The sequence below is a fragment of the Oreochromis niloticus genome, linkage group LG12 (genome assembly GCF_001858045.2).
Source record: "Oreochromis niloticus isolate F11D_XX linkage group LG12, O_niloticus_UMD_NMBU, whole genome shotgun sequence".
NCBI lineage: Eukaryota > Metazoa > Chordata > Actinopteri > Cichliformes > Cichlidae > Oreochromis > Oreochromis niloticus.
In genome coordinates this window covers 3,777,652-3,792,759 of record NC_031977.2, presented here as the reverse complement: position 1 = coordinate 3,792,759, position 15,108 = coordinate 3,777,652, and the positions used below count along the sequence as shown (strand labels likewise).

Here is a 15,108-nt window from a genome sequence, read left to right as displayed (position 1 = left end):
GTTAATTGTTAATACTTTAAATAATAACCAAACCGTACACTTAACATAATGATGAGACTGAAGAGATTCTACTTCTATTTACATCATTGTTTAAGACTTTGCCCATTAATTTCAAGATTTCAAATTTGTCTTGAGTGATTATCATGACTTTTTTTCCACTTCCTCATTCCACTTCCAGATACAATGGGCTGTAATGGATAAAAACTAGAAAAATGTACAAATTTATTTTATAAATGTGTGAAACCTGGTCTGCTGTGACAAAACAAATTTCCCACGTGTGGGACTAATAAAGGTTATCTTATCTTATCTTATCTTATCTTATAGATCAGTTGTAGCACTTTTTGAAAAGTATGGATAAATGTTTTTCAATTTTGTTTTCTACAAAATCCATGATGCTGGATTTACTGTGCCATAAAAATATATTTTCCCCATTTCTGATTTGTTAGTTTTTCAAACTTAAATATGCCATATCACCAAACTATCATCAAATTTTAATATTAAACAAGGATAGCTCAAGTAAATACAGAATACAGTTTTTTTAAAAGATGATTTAACTTGTTATGGGAAAAAGCTACCCAAATCTACCTCTACCTGTCTCAGTGTGAAATAGTAAACTTTCCCCTTGTTAAATCATGAATTAACTGTGATTAAACACATTTTTGGAATCCTTTGTTCAGTTTCACTAGCTACACCGAGGCCTCACTGCTTCCAGACCTTGTTGAATGAAGAAATCACTTAAAAAGAGCCTATCTGACAATAAAAATTAGAATTAAACAATATAACATAAACAGACGGGACAAAAATGCCATGAGGGAGAGCCGGGTCGCGGGGGCAGCAGCCTAAGCAGAGAAGCCCAGACCTCCCTCTCCCCAGCCACCTCCTCTAGCTTATCCGGGGGAACACCAAGGCGTTCCCAGGCCAGCCGAGAGATATAATCTCTGCAGCATGTCCTGGGTCTGCCCCGGGGCCTCCTCCCGGTGGGACATGCCCGGAACACCTCACCCAGGAGGTGCCCAGGAGGCATCCTTGTCAGATGCCCAAACCACCTCAACTGGCTCCTTTCGATGTGGAGAAGCAGTGGCTCTACTCTGAGCCCCTCCCGGATGGCTGAACTTCTCACCTTATCTCTAAGGGAGAGGCCAGCCACTCTTCGGAGGAAGCTAATTTCCACCGCTTGTATCTGCGATCTCGTTCTTTCGGTGACTACCCACAGCTCGTAGCCATAGGTGAGGGTAGGGACGTAGATCGACCGGTAAATTGAGAGCTTCGCTTTTACGCTCAACTCTCTCTTCACCACGACGGACCAGTGCAGCGTCCGCATCACTGCGGCCGCAGCACCAATCCGTCTGTCGATCTCCGGCTCCCTTCTCCCATCACTCACGAAAAAGACCCCGAGGTACTTGAACTCCTCCACTTGGGGCAGGAACTCATCCCCGACCCGGAGTGGGCACTCCACCCTTTTCCGGCTGAGAACCATGGCCTCAGATTTGGAGGTGCTGATCCTCATTCCCGCTGCTTCACACTCGGCTGCGACCCATTCCAGTGCGAGCTGGAGGCCATCACCCGATGAAGCCAACAGAACCACATCATCTGCGAAAAGCAGAGATGAGATTCTGAGGCCACCTAAGTGAAAGCCCTCCACCACTTGGCTGCGCCTAGAGATCCTGTCCATAAAAATTATGAACAGAATCGGTGACAAAGGGCAGCCCTCTGTGAATCGCTACCTTATCGTGGTGGAGGGGTTTGTGTGTCCCAGGGATTTATGTTATGCTATGTTGTCCGGGGGTTTTTGCCCCCTGGTAGGGTCTCCCATGGCAAATTGTTCCTGGCTGAGGGACCAGACAAAGAGCAATTCAGAAGACCTTTATGAGGAAAACATCGAGGGAACAGTTTACCCTGCCCGGGATAGGGTTACCGGGGCCCCGCCCTGGAGCCAGGCCCGGGGACGGTGCCCGAGGGCGAGCGTCTGGTGGCCGGGCCTTAGTCCATGGGGCCCGGGCGGGCACAGCCCAAAAAGGGGACATGAGCCCATCCTCCCGCAGGCCCACCACCCGCAGGAGGCGCCGTAGGGGTCGGGTGCATTGTGTGCCGGGCGGCGGCCAGGAGCGGAGGCCCTGGCGGACTGATCCCGGCTACCAAGACTGGCATTTAAAAACTACATTGTGTATTTATTCATATTTTTTCTGTCTAATACTGAGTGTTCAGGAGTCTAAAGGCTTGGGGGAAGAAACTGTTCCTCAGTCTGGCAGTGAGGGCCCGAATGCTCCAGTAACCTCGTGCCAGGAGCCAGCAGGGTGAAAAGTGTGTTTGAGGGTCGCATGGGTTCCTCCAAAATGCTGGTGGCTTTGTGGATGCAGCAGGTATGATAGGTGTCTGTGATGAAGGGTAGAGAGGCTCCAATGATCTTCTCAGCTGTTCTTACTATCCGTTGTAGGATATTGCGATCCAATACGGTGCAGTTACCATTACCAGACAGTGATGCAGCTGCTCAGGATGCTCTCGATAGTCCCTCTGTAGAGGGATGTTCGCACTTGCAGTTTCAAGAGGCTTTAAAAGTAACATCAGAACAACAAGCTCTATCATAAGATTCTGCGCTGTTTCATCGCTAACAGTGTCTGTTACACCATTTCCAGTAAACAAATGTATCCTTCACACTCCATTAAAGATTTTTTGTGGGGCTTACCAACACATGAAACACTATACCAGCAGTACTGTCAGGTATACAAGTGCTTAATATGCCACTCAGTGTCGATTTAATTTGCTACTTTGCCCAACAACTCATTCAACACCAATAACAAATCTGCACTCCAGGAGTGGTTCACTGACTCTGTGATCACAGCTCTGCAGGAACACCTACATAGACGCAGGCACACACAGAAGTGGCCTTTTATCCACTGAAGTAGACTGGAAGTATATACTCAGGCTGAAGAAGATAGTTTCTTTTCTAGGTCAACAGAGAAGAACATCCCAAACTCACCCTCATCCTGCATGATCTCAACCTAGAAGCTCCATGAGCAGCAGATGCAGCAAGTGAAGCGGAAAACAGACAATTGTGTCAGGAGGACTTGTGATACATAAGACTTAGACAGCATTGTTCATGAGCAAACAAAGCATACTTATAGTCATGGACATTTAGATGTGGATCCACACATTTCCATGCAGAGTATAAGGAGCTCTGTGGAGCTAGTGCTGTCTAGTTTTGCTTTAGCTGTCAAAAAAGATTTGAAATGAAATCCATCAAACTAGAAAGCCCAGCTGCAGGAAATTTAACTTGATGGTGTTTTTCTGAAAAGGGCTAACAGAAAACACACCCAGAAAAGAAATGGAAAAAATAAAAAGACTCTTGTTTAATTGAAAATACTGAGCTCTAAAGGTCTTGTGCTGAAAAGGCACAACCCAGGCTGATGGCAGAAAATAGATGGATGAAAGGATGGATGGAAAGATGGATGAGGGATGCTTATGAAGGAATTAAATGTTGACATATATATGCAATACTAGAAAAGGCTGGACTGTTAAGGAGCCATTTCAGGCATTTCAGTGCTCTCTGGGCTTTGTAACTCAGTGCACTAAATAAAAGATAAAGCCCCAAAAGCAGAATGTGCTCATTTCATGATTACCATATTTTTTCTTTTATTAAAAATACTGAGGGCATGCTGCCAGAGCATTGCATTCCTTCAGTTTTTACAAAGTACGCTTCACCACAGCATGCTTTTAACACATATGCACCTTTTGGCTCTATTTGCATCTAAATACTAAATAAAAATTAAAGTTCTCTTTTGTCTGTTTGTTTTTTGGTTAATGTTAGAACTGCTACAGTGGCTTGCAAGACTATTTGGCCCCCTTGAACTTTTCCACATTTTGTCACATTACAGCCACAAACATGAATCAATTTTATTGGAATTCCACATGAAAGACCAATACAAAGTGGTGTACACGTGAGAAGTGGAACAAAAATCATACATGATTCCAAACATTTTTTACAAATAAATAACCGAAAAGTGGGGTGTGCGTAATTATTCAGCCCCCTGAGTCAATACTTTGTAGAATCACCTTTTGCTGCAATTCCAGCTGCCAGTCTTGTAGGGTATGTCTCTACCAGCTTTGCACATCTAGAGACTGAAATCCTTGCCCACTCTTCTTTGCAAAACAGCTCCAGCTCAGTCAGATTAGATGGACAGCTTTGTGAACAGCAGTTTTCAGATCTTGCCACAGATTCTCGATTGGATTTAGATCTGGACTTTGACTGGGACATTCTAACACATGGATATGTTTTGTTTTAAACCATTCCACTGTTGCCCTGGCTTTATGTTTAGGGTCGTTGTCCTGCTGGAAGGTGAACCTCCGCCCTAGTCTCAAGTCTTTTGCAGACTCCAAGAGGTTTTCTTCCAAGATTGCCCTGTATTTGGCTCCATCCATCTTCCCATCAACTCTGACCAGCTTCCCTGTCCCTGCTGAAGAGAAGCACCCCCAGAGCATGATGCTGCCACCACCATATTTGACAGTGGGGATGGTGTGTTCAGAGTGATGTGCAGTGTTAGTTTTCCGCCACACATAGCGCTTTGCATTTTGGCCAAAAAGTTCCATTTTGGTCTCATCTGACCAAAGCACCTTCTTCCACATGTTCGCTGTGTCCCCCACATGGCTTGTGGCAAACTGCAAACGGGACTTCTTATGGTTTTCTGTTAACAATGGCTTTCTTCTTGCCACTCTTCCATAAAGGCCAACTTTGTGCAGTGCACGACTAATAGTTGTCCTATGGACAGATTCGCCCAGCTGAACTGTAGATCTCTGCAGCTCGTCCAGAGTCACCGTGGGCCTCTTGGCTGCATTTCTGAACTGCACTCTCTTTGTTCGGCCTGTGAGTTTAGGTGGACGGCCTTGTCTTGGTAGGTTTACAGTTGTGCCATACTCCTTCCATTTCTGAATGATCGCTTGAACAGTGCTCCGTGGGATGTTCAAGACTTCTCACGAGTACACCACTTTGTATTGGTCTTTCACGTGGAATTCCAATAAAATTGATTCTTGTTTGTGGCTGTAATGTGACAAAATGTGGAAAAGTTCAAGGGGGCTGAATACTTTTGCAAGCCACTGTATGTTCTGGCACCATACATGCAGCAGGTAAATGAAGATGATACTATCACTGACGGGAGTGTCCAAAGTGATCCTAATGTTAAAGGAGCATTGGTTTTAGTGCTGTATTTAACAAAGCCACGCGGTTCTGTCACGTATACTTAATTGTGGGAACAAATGGAAAATGATTTCCTAATCAGCTGAGCCATCCACTTTGATGCAGTGTTGTGATTTCACCCAAGCTGAACCCATCAAATTCTATTCCAACTGACTCAAATATTTTAGATTCAATTGAATATTCATGAAAGTACATACACTGAAAAAAATGCTTGGAATGTACTAGATTTGAATGTGCATATCGGTGCCACATTGGAATGGAATGTGGTCAACAAACACAGTTTCTCTTTTTTCTAATAAATCCAAATCTTAGACTACCATGACCTGGATGACTTAGAACCTACAACGACACAGTAAATCCAAAGTATTTTATTCACTCAAGATTGCATAAAATCATGTTGATACAACAGGGTAACAGATTTCACTTGTAACTGCAGTTTAACTTCATAATGTCAAAATTATTCAAAGGTGAATACACAAGTGATTTTAAATGACATCCTTTAAGCATGATAGAGGAATTAAATACGTAGCTAAACTTCTTTAGACTGACAAAGGTTTCACTTAATGTTATAGGGTAGGTGGCTTTATACCATATGGTCTTCCTAACTTCTCGTGCACAGCTGTTCTTATTTTAATCTATATATTATTGTTGTTGATTCCATTTGTGTGCAAGTAAAACAAAAAAAACAAACAAACAAAAAACATTTCACTTGTCCGACCCACTTGAGGTCAAAGTTGTGTTTGTGGGCCACAATGTAAAATGAGTTTGACATAACTGATACATACAGATATACAGCCAACTTTAACCTTTCAAAACACATATTTATTTTTTAATATATTTTCAAATTCATATACTTCCCAGGTTGATATTTTAATTTGCTATGGGACAAGACAACAAGATGATATTCACAGGTGGGCAGACTTAAGCAGGTGATGTAATGAAGTCTAGAACAGGAGTTTTGCCCACAGGAAGCACAGATAAGGGTTACTGAAATCATTGTTGACTAATCGACAAATCAAAGAAAAATTAGCTACCAAAATAATCTTTAGTTGCAGCCCTAGTAGAGTCATCAAGGATATAAGTTAGAAAATGTTAATCAAAAAACAAGCAAGTAAAAAACCTCAAATACTTCCTTTTGATTTGATTGTTCAACTAATATTTTCTCAAAAAAAGAGAACAGTGCATTGTATGTTTCCTGCCTTCATCTTGTCTGCTGTAATGAGTGATTCTCCTATATGTCTCTACAATACATTCGTAGTGGCCTAATGAAGCTAATATCAGCACTGTGAGACAAACAAAGGAGTGGAGATACAGATGAAAAAAGGAGAGGGGCACAGGGAGGTAATAAAGGATGCATTGAGATGAAGAGACAGTGAGACAGAGAAGACAGGGAGGGCGAGATGCTTGGAGAGGGGAAGCCACAGCGGAGATGACTGGAGTTGTCACCATGGAAACAAAGGAGGCTCCGCTGATCTCATTAGAGACAAGCAGCCAGGAGAGCAGTACTGGCTCAGAAACAGAATGGACTGTGTCTTTACATACACATATACATGTGTTTATTAGCACAGTGCAGCATCAGAAAACTTTCTTCTTGTGCTATGATAAATAATTTGTTAGTTGTTGATACTTCAGTAATCAAATTGTATGCTTAACAGAGTGACAAGACTGAAGAAGTCACTTGGATGAGTGATGAAATGTTTTTCCCACTGAAAACACTACGTTCAGGTGAACATTTCAACTTTCTGGGTGTATACTTCAGTTTAACAGTTGACCAATACATTTTATCTTATGCCAGAATAACAGAAGGAAATCACACTAAACTTTGACAAAAAGACTAAAATGAGAGAGAGAGAGAGAGAGAGAGAGAGAGAGAGAGAGAGAGAGAGAGAGACTTTATAAAATTATATTTGTTGATTGTTGTCATCTCTTAAAGGAGTGTGATATCCTACTAAAATGAAATATGAATATTATACAAACTAAACCCACAGATTTATACTGAAGATGTAGCTCTTTCAGAATATTGTTTAAATGCACTATAACTATTTTTTTTTCTGAAAACATACAAGTCCTCAAACTTACTGTCACTAAATTAAAGCACAAATTTTGTGACTGTTTTTGGTCAGTTTTTGTTTAAGATTTAGTTATTTTGAGTATAGAGTATAGCTTGTCTAATTTGTCAATAATCTGTTGTATTAGCGATAAATGTGCAGGTAAAATGCTAATATCAGTAAAATGTAAAGTAAAATGTCTTATTATTAAGTGGACAAGTTGGGTTATAAAAAGTGTACTTGGTCTCACAGACACCCAAAATTTGGATATAAACAACAACGGTAAAACATTTTAAAGATAAAGAGTACCACATTGTTTTTATTTGAAGCTGCATTTCAGGATATTAAGTTGTGACAAGTGTAAATGTGTTTGGGGCTATTTATTAACAAGAGCGGATATCTCGAGTCTCAAAAATAGATCAGTATTTCAAGAAAATTAGAGGATAAAGAACCAAAAATTCTGAGGATATTGAAAAAAAACCCTGAAGAACATATTGGTGCTTGCAGCTTTTATGAGTGTGTAAATGAATGACATGGTCCATCCTTATTTTCTAATGAGCTTCTGTCACTGAAGACAGATTTCCTCATTTGAAATTCTGAAATATACTGAAACAAGGTGCCAGAAACAGCAGCATTATCGTTCAATAGTAGTGATCTAGCATTATATCCAATGACATAGCACATCTCAGCAAGTCAAATGCAAGCACAAAAGTAGCCTTGGTAGTGCTTTGGCTGGAAATGTTATAAAATAATTGCTTAACACTTTACTTTAAAAATAACTTAAGTCACAAAACTATGTTATTCATCAGGACCCTGCAGAATATTGCCACATAATCTTCTTTTTTCGGCTGCCCCCTTTAGGGGTCCCCACTGGGTTCAACTGCCTCCATATCATCTCTTTTCTCTCCCCAACTGGTCGCATCAGATGGCCCCGCCCCTCCCTGTGCCTGGTTCTGCCGGAGGTTTCTTCCTGTTAAAAGGGAGTTTTTCCTTCCCACTGTCGCCAAAGTGGTTGCTCATATGATTGTTGGGTTTTTCTCTTTATGTGTTTTATTGTAGGGTCTACCTTACAACATAAAGTGCCTTGAGGTGACTGTTGTTGTGATTTGGTGCTGTATAAATAAAATTCAATTAAACTGAATTGAATATCAGCCTATCCCTAGTATCCTCTTTTGGCACGCACACCCTCCTTTACTACATTCATGAATTTTCTCTGTGGTCTTCCTCTTTTCCTCCTGCTTGACAGTTTCATATTCAACATAATGTTGTCTCCAAACTGCTCAACCTTAACTGCCACTGTGATAACTAATTTCTGACTTGACTAATTTCTAATCTCACTCATTCTCCATTCCTCGAACTCTCCAAAATTGCATTGAAAATTTGTTCGGTCAACTGCCCTTTCTCTTACCATCTCCATACCTCCACAGGAATGTCATTGGAACAACTGCATTTCCACTCTTCATCCTCTCTATAGCTACCCTCAATTCCTCTTTACTAATTCTCTGTACTTCCTGATTTAATTCGTCATCTCCTCAAAGTACTCATCCTATCTTCTCAATATATCCTCATCAATCATTAATACAGTAATACAGTATTTTCAAGTGTAGAGATGGATTAATAATCCATCTCTACACTTGATCCCCTTAACCCCCATACTTCACAATATGAGTCTGTTCCAGAGAAAAGAGACATCATGTTTAGTGGCAGTACCAAAGATATGATCCCGTTCTGGCCTTAATGAGTTCAGACCAGTTGCCTTGTCATGAAGTCATGTCATGAAGTTGCTGGAGAGACTAGATCTTCCCCGGCTTAGCTTGTAGGTTAAACATGTACTCGATCCTCTTCAAATTGCTTGTCAGTTTCTTGTGGCGGAGAATGATGCTGTTATCTACCTGCTGCAGCATGCTCACCTTTACCTGGATGGTACTGGTGGAGTTTTTCAGTGCCTTTAATACCATCCAACCACTTCTGCTGAGTGACAAGCTGCTAAGGATGGGAGGCACCACTTCTACTCTCCTGGATTTAAGACAAATTTAGAAGATCATCATTTAGCTTGGAAAAATTGTTTGTTGGTTTATTTAAAAAAAGCCCTCCATATAGCTAGAAAATCTTATTATTCATTTATTGTTTGAAGAAAATAAAAACAACCCTAGGTTTCTCTTCAGCACTGTAGCCAGGCTGACAAACAGTCAAAGCACTGTTGAGCCATTCCTTTAACGTTTACTAGTAATGACTTCATGAAATTCTTCACAAATAAAATTTAAATGATTAAAGAAAAAATTACTCATAATCATCTCACAGATGTAACATTATCTACAGCTACTTTCAGTACCATTGATACTCACTTAGTCTTTTTCTCCAATTGATCTTTCTGACTTCAGCAATTATTTCCTCCAAACTATGAACGTGTCTTTTAGACAACATTCCTACAAGACTGCTAAAAGATGTCCTACCATTAATTAACGCATCAATCTTAAATATGATCAACCTATCTCTAATAATCGACTCTGTACCACAGGCCTTCAAGCTGGCTGTAGTTAAACCGTTATAAAAAGCCATCTCTAGACGCAGCGGTCTTAGCTAATTATAGGCCAATCTCCAACATTCCTCTTATTACAAAAAATCTTGATAGAGTAGTTATCAAACAGCCAACAGATCATCTGCAGAGGAATGGCTTATTTGAAGAGTTTCAGTCAGGTTTCAGAACTCATTACAGCACAGAAACAGCTTTAGTGAAGGTTACAAATGATCTTCTTACGGCCTCTGACAGTGGACTCATTTCTGTGCTTGTCCTGCTAGACCTCAGTGCTGCGTTCGATACTGTTGATCATAATATTCTATTACAACGATTAGAGCACGCTGTAGGTATTACAGGTACCGCACTGCAGTGGTTTGAATTGTATCTATCTAATATACTCCAATTTGTTGATGTAAATGGAGAGTCCTTTTCACACACTAAGGTTAATTGTGGAGTTCCACAGGGTTCTGTACTAGAACCAATATACAATGTACATGCTTGGAAACATGTATATTGTAGGTATGTACACACTGTGAGGAATCTTTGGTCTTGGACTGCAGGCTTGCTTGTGGTTTCTAGAGTATTCAGCTTTCAAGCCCCTCTTCTGTGGAACCAGCTTCCAATTTGGATTCGAGGAACGACCACCATCTCTACTTTAAAGATTAGCCTTAAAACTTTCCTTTTTGCTAAAGTATGGAGTTAGGGCTGCATCAGGTGACACTGAATCCTCCCATGGTACAATAGGAGAAGACTGCTGGGGGATTCCCATGATCCTTTCCAGAAGAAATAATCTCCTTCTGAATGTCAGCAAGTCAAAAGAGATGGTGATTGACTTCCAGAGGAAAAAAAACTGACCAGGCCCATCAAAATCATGGTTGAAGAAGTGGAAACAGTGGAGAGCTACAGGTACTTGAGCGTTCATCTGAATAACAGACTGGACTGGAGATCAAAAGTGATGCTGTATACAAGAAGGTGATGAGCAGACAGTACTCTCTAAAGCAGCTCAGATTCTTTAATGTGTGCAGCAAGATGTTGGAGAGTGACATCTATTTTGCTGTTATAAAAATATAAATTCTTGCACTACCTCACCAGGCACTCTTACCAAAGCACTTATATTTTACCCGTGTTGGTTATTTGTTACTCTTTTAGTGTCAGTTATGCTGCTTTAACACAAATATTTGAGATACTACAAAAATGTGGTATCTCTCTCTCTCTCTCAGCCAATAACCAATAAATAAATAAGTCCTTTTCTCCTTTGCAGTTTCCAGTCTCACATAAAATTCACTATAATCTTTTCCTTTGGCACCTCTCTCTTTGGTGTACACACATCCTACCTAAATGGTGAAATGTTCTATTAATCATTGCCTCTGCATTTCCCTTCTTCCTGTTCTTGATGTCCAAAGTCATCCTACAGACTAACATGCATTGCTGCCTATCTAAATTCACACCTGAACCACATTGACATCTCCTTTTTCTTTCGGATTGCACCTTCTGTGTGAGCCTGCCTCCTACTCTTTTATGTCACCCTATGTCCCTCCCTGTTTTTGAAGTACGCATTTACCACAGCCATTTACATTGTTATGTGACGAGGAGCAGAGAGAAACTGAAGTCCACCAGGCCGTCCCGTCATTTTATAAAAGACGGTATAAAAGGCCATAACATCCAGCCTTATGTGTTAAAAATGATTAGAGTGCTAAAATAGAGCTTTTCCCTATTTGCGACTAGTAAATCATCTTTATTCTTAAAGATAATTTAAAATATAAGTCTATATGTCTACATGACTGTTCTATATTATATTTCAAGGTAGTCAGTGCTGGGTGAGTCCCCTCATCCACACTAGCTCCATCTGAACACTGCATTGCTTGCTGGGTAATACTCACAGGATCAGAGATTAGGCCAAAGAGCCGAACCAGACTTCCTGCACTGGGGCCATGGACCCTGCAGATCAACACCATTCTTTTAACAAAATTCACTACTAGCTGTCCTTCCGATTCTTCTCCTTAACACCATACCCATACCTGCCCAGCATCTAATCATCTGTCTTCCCTTCACTTGAAGCCTCTTCAATTACTAGAATTACCAGAATTTGTTCATTCTTCTAACTAACATCCAACCTGTGCAAAAAATGCACTGACAACATTCAAAATCACTGTGGCAGGGTGTGGTTTGTGGCTCAGCTGCAGGGGAAGGATGGAGCAGTAGATTCAGGGGACAGTGCCAAGGAAGGCTGCCTGGCACAGGCTAGTTGCACTTGCAAGTAAATCCTCATCTCTGAGTATGCATTTCCGCTAACCGCACCTTCCCTATTTCAGTAGCTGCCAAACCCCAGAAAAGGAGGGGAGTGGCAGAACAGGACGGAGCAGTGTTTTGGCTGAGTTGGAGTGTGGCAGCTAAAAAGCTGCACAGAACGTTTGGAATAGACAAAAAGATTGTAAATAAACGCTCATATATCTTGCAGCGCAATGTGCAGCTGGGTCCTTCTATCACAATCACCTCACAATTTCCAACTTCACATTCATGAGCCTGTCTCTCCTTTTTTTCCTTTTTTTGCCTGTCCCGTTTGGTTCTTTAGCCATCAGAATTATTGTCTGAAGGCCAAGAAAGATGCACAATGGATTTACTTTACCAAGTGGATCATCTCAGCCCTGCCGTATTGGTCCATTTGATTGACTTTGTTGTTATTTATTTATTTGTTTTATTTTAAGTTATTACAGACAGGACAGACATGACTGGGGGATAGGAAAGGGAGAGAGAAAGAAAGGGAGGGAAAGAAAAACAGAGGGGAAGAGGGACTGTGAGAGAAAACACTAAAAAAAAAATCTGCTGGATCACCTGTTGAGAAAGAACAAAAAAAGAAAACAAGCAAAAAGAGAGCAACACAATAAACACCACATCACACCAATAACCTAGATAACAGTAAATACTAAATATTGAATGTTGTTGTGCAGCACGCAAGACCGGCAGTGCATAATGTGCTTTGAGGTAGCAGCCAAGAAAGATATAGTCTGTTTCTGTGAGCACCCGTGTGTACCCCTGTGTGCACACCTGTATGCGTGAGCACACTTGTATTTCAAAAGGTTTCCCCATGTAATGATCTGCTGAAGGGTGTGGGGAGCCATAGCCCCGTCCCTCAGTTCATGAAGCACGCATGGAGGAGATCCAGGCCCCAGACATCCAGAGGCCCCCAGACTGCCAGAGGAGGACCACTGGAGGGGCCACCGTGCCACCCTCCTAGAAAGAGCTGAGGAGAGCCCCGGAGGTGGGGCCACCCAGCAGAAGCCACAGGGGGCTGTAGTGACATGCCCGCAGGCTCTGCCAGCAGCCACCAGAGTGGACCAATCCCCAGGTCCAGAGGCCCAAGGACCCCCCAACGGGCCTGAGATGTTCCCTAAGAGGTGGAGTCTAAGACTCGACCTGACATATAGACGCAGACGAACAGGCACACACAGACACAAGCATCATTCCCACTCTCATGCACACATATACAAATACTTGTCACTCGACAAACATAAATGGACACTGTACACACACTCACACTCCCCAAACATACTCGATACCCCAGGTCCAGGAACCACCACCCCCAGAGGGGTGATGGTACCTAGACCCAGGAGATGTTACCCTTTTCCCTGGGGTGGAGACAAGCAGACCACCTCCAGTCCCATAGCAGCAGGGAGACCCCGCATCCAGACCCAGATCAGACGGCCAACTCCTCCTCCCAGCCCGCTGCCCTGATGGTAAACAGAGAACAGGGGTGTGAAGACCCCATGCCTCCCTCTGCCTGCGCATATGTGGTGTTGCTGTGTGCTGTTCTGAAGTGCATTTAAAACAGGGGTGGGCAACTCCAGGACTCGAGAGCTAGTGTCCTGCAGGTTTTAGATATCACCCTGGGTCAACACACCTGAATCAAATGATGAGTTCATTGCCAGGCCTCTGGAGAACTTCAAGACATGTTGAGGAGGTCATTTAGCCATTTAAATCAGCTGTTAGATCAAGGACACATCTAAAACCTGCAGGACACCGGCCCTCGAGGCCTGGAGTTGCCCACCCCTGATTTAAAACATGGGAGGGGCATGGTGCTTCCTGTCAGAGAGGACCCGGTGTCAACACGGCCCTCTGCCGAGAACCCTCAATGTCTACAGGTATTTAAAATTGAGAGGTGGGCACCGGCGCTAGTGGGGAGGTTGAATACACAGACAGTCCTCTGGACGCCGTATAGTGTGCCCACCCCCAAGGCTCTATATGTATGTGTTATCAGAGTATGAGTAATGTGGATGTCTAGGATTTGGAGTAAAACTGAGGCACAGGTGGCCAGTGGAGTGGGAAGGGGGAGGCAGTTCCCCTGCTGACCCCGGTAGCCTGTCTTTCCAACACTATTCACATACTTGTGCATTAAGATTAGTCCTACTCTACTTCTCTTACTATCTTCACCAGGGTAAAACAGCTTCAGTCCACTGCCAATGCTTCTGGACTTGTTTCTGTTCCACCTGGTCTATGGCACACTAGAGTTGCCAAAAAAACCTTGCTACTCATTGAGATGAATATTATAATGTGTTGCCAAAATAAGATAGCAACAGAAAAGTGAAGTTACAACTATCATAAATAGTAAGATGAACCCTGTAAAGCCTAAAACATTTCCTACTTTACAATGATTTTAAAAATCTATTTCATTGTAGCCAGCTGTGACATCAGTTTGAAAATGCAGGCGGTGACCAGTTAGGTCTGTTTCACAGTGTTACTTTATCCAAAATTAATTTTTACCTTTTCATATTGCTCTTCTTCTACAATAATTAAATTATTTAGATGGGTTAAATGTTGTGTTGTTTGTTGTACCCTTTGTTTATTAGTATTCAATTCAATTCAATTTGATTTTATTTACACTGCACGAAATCACAACAACAGTCACCTCAAGGTACTTTATAATGTAAGGTAGACCCTATAATAATACATAAAGAGAACCCAACAATCATATGACCCCCTATAAGCAAGCACTTAGGTGACAGTGGGCTCAGGGAGGGGTGGCTATCTGCCGTGACTGGTTGGGGAGAAAGAAGGAAGATAGGATAAAAGACATGGCGTGGAAAAGAGCCAGAGATTAATAGCAAGTAGGATTCAATGTAATCGTTTTTTTTCCACATTCTGTTGATAATGTAAGTAAATATGTGTGTGTGTGTGTGTGTGTGTGTGTGTGTGTGTGTGTGTGTGTGTGTGTGTGTTTAACTAAAAATTATACTGAGCTGGTAAAGAGTTCTGTAAGAGCCAAGACTAGCAGGGAAGGGAAAACAGAAAAACAGCAGTGTCACGTCATATGAGCAAATTTTGTCTTTGAATATAAAAACCCATAAAAAGAAATACAC

The 15,108-nt window shown here is 41.9% G+C and overlaps 1 protein-coding gene across 21 annotated transcripts in view; it reads right to left on the bottom strand.

Moving 5' to 3' along the window:
- Positions 1 to 15,108, bottom strand: part of LOC100710725 (voltage-dependent N-type calcium channel subunit alpha-1B) — a 219,586-nt gene that overhangs the window by 189,165 nt on the left and 15,313 nt on the right. The window contains exon 1 of one of the 21 annotated variants that reach the window (XM_025911936.1): positions 2,978 to 3,764. The exons of 19 other annotated variants lie outside the window; for them this stretch is intronic. The gene's annotated coding sequence lies outside the window, so the exon portion shown is untranslated. Of the gene's footprint in view, positions 1 to 2,977; positions 3,765 to 15,108 lie in introns of those variants that run through there. One more of the 21 variants, XM_025911935.1, reaches the window with a different exon arrangement.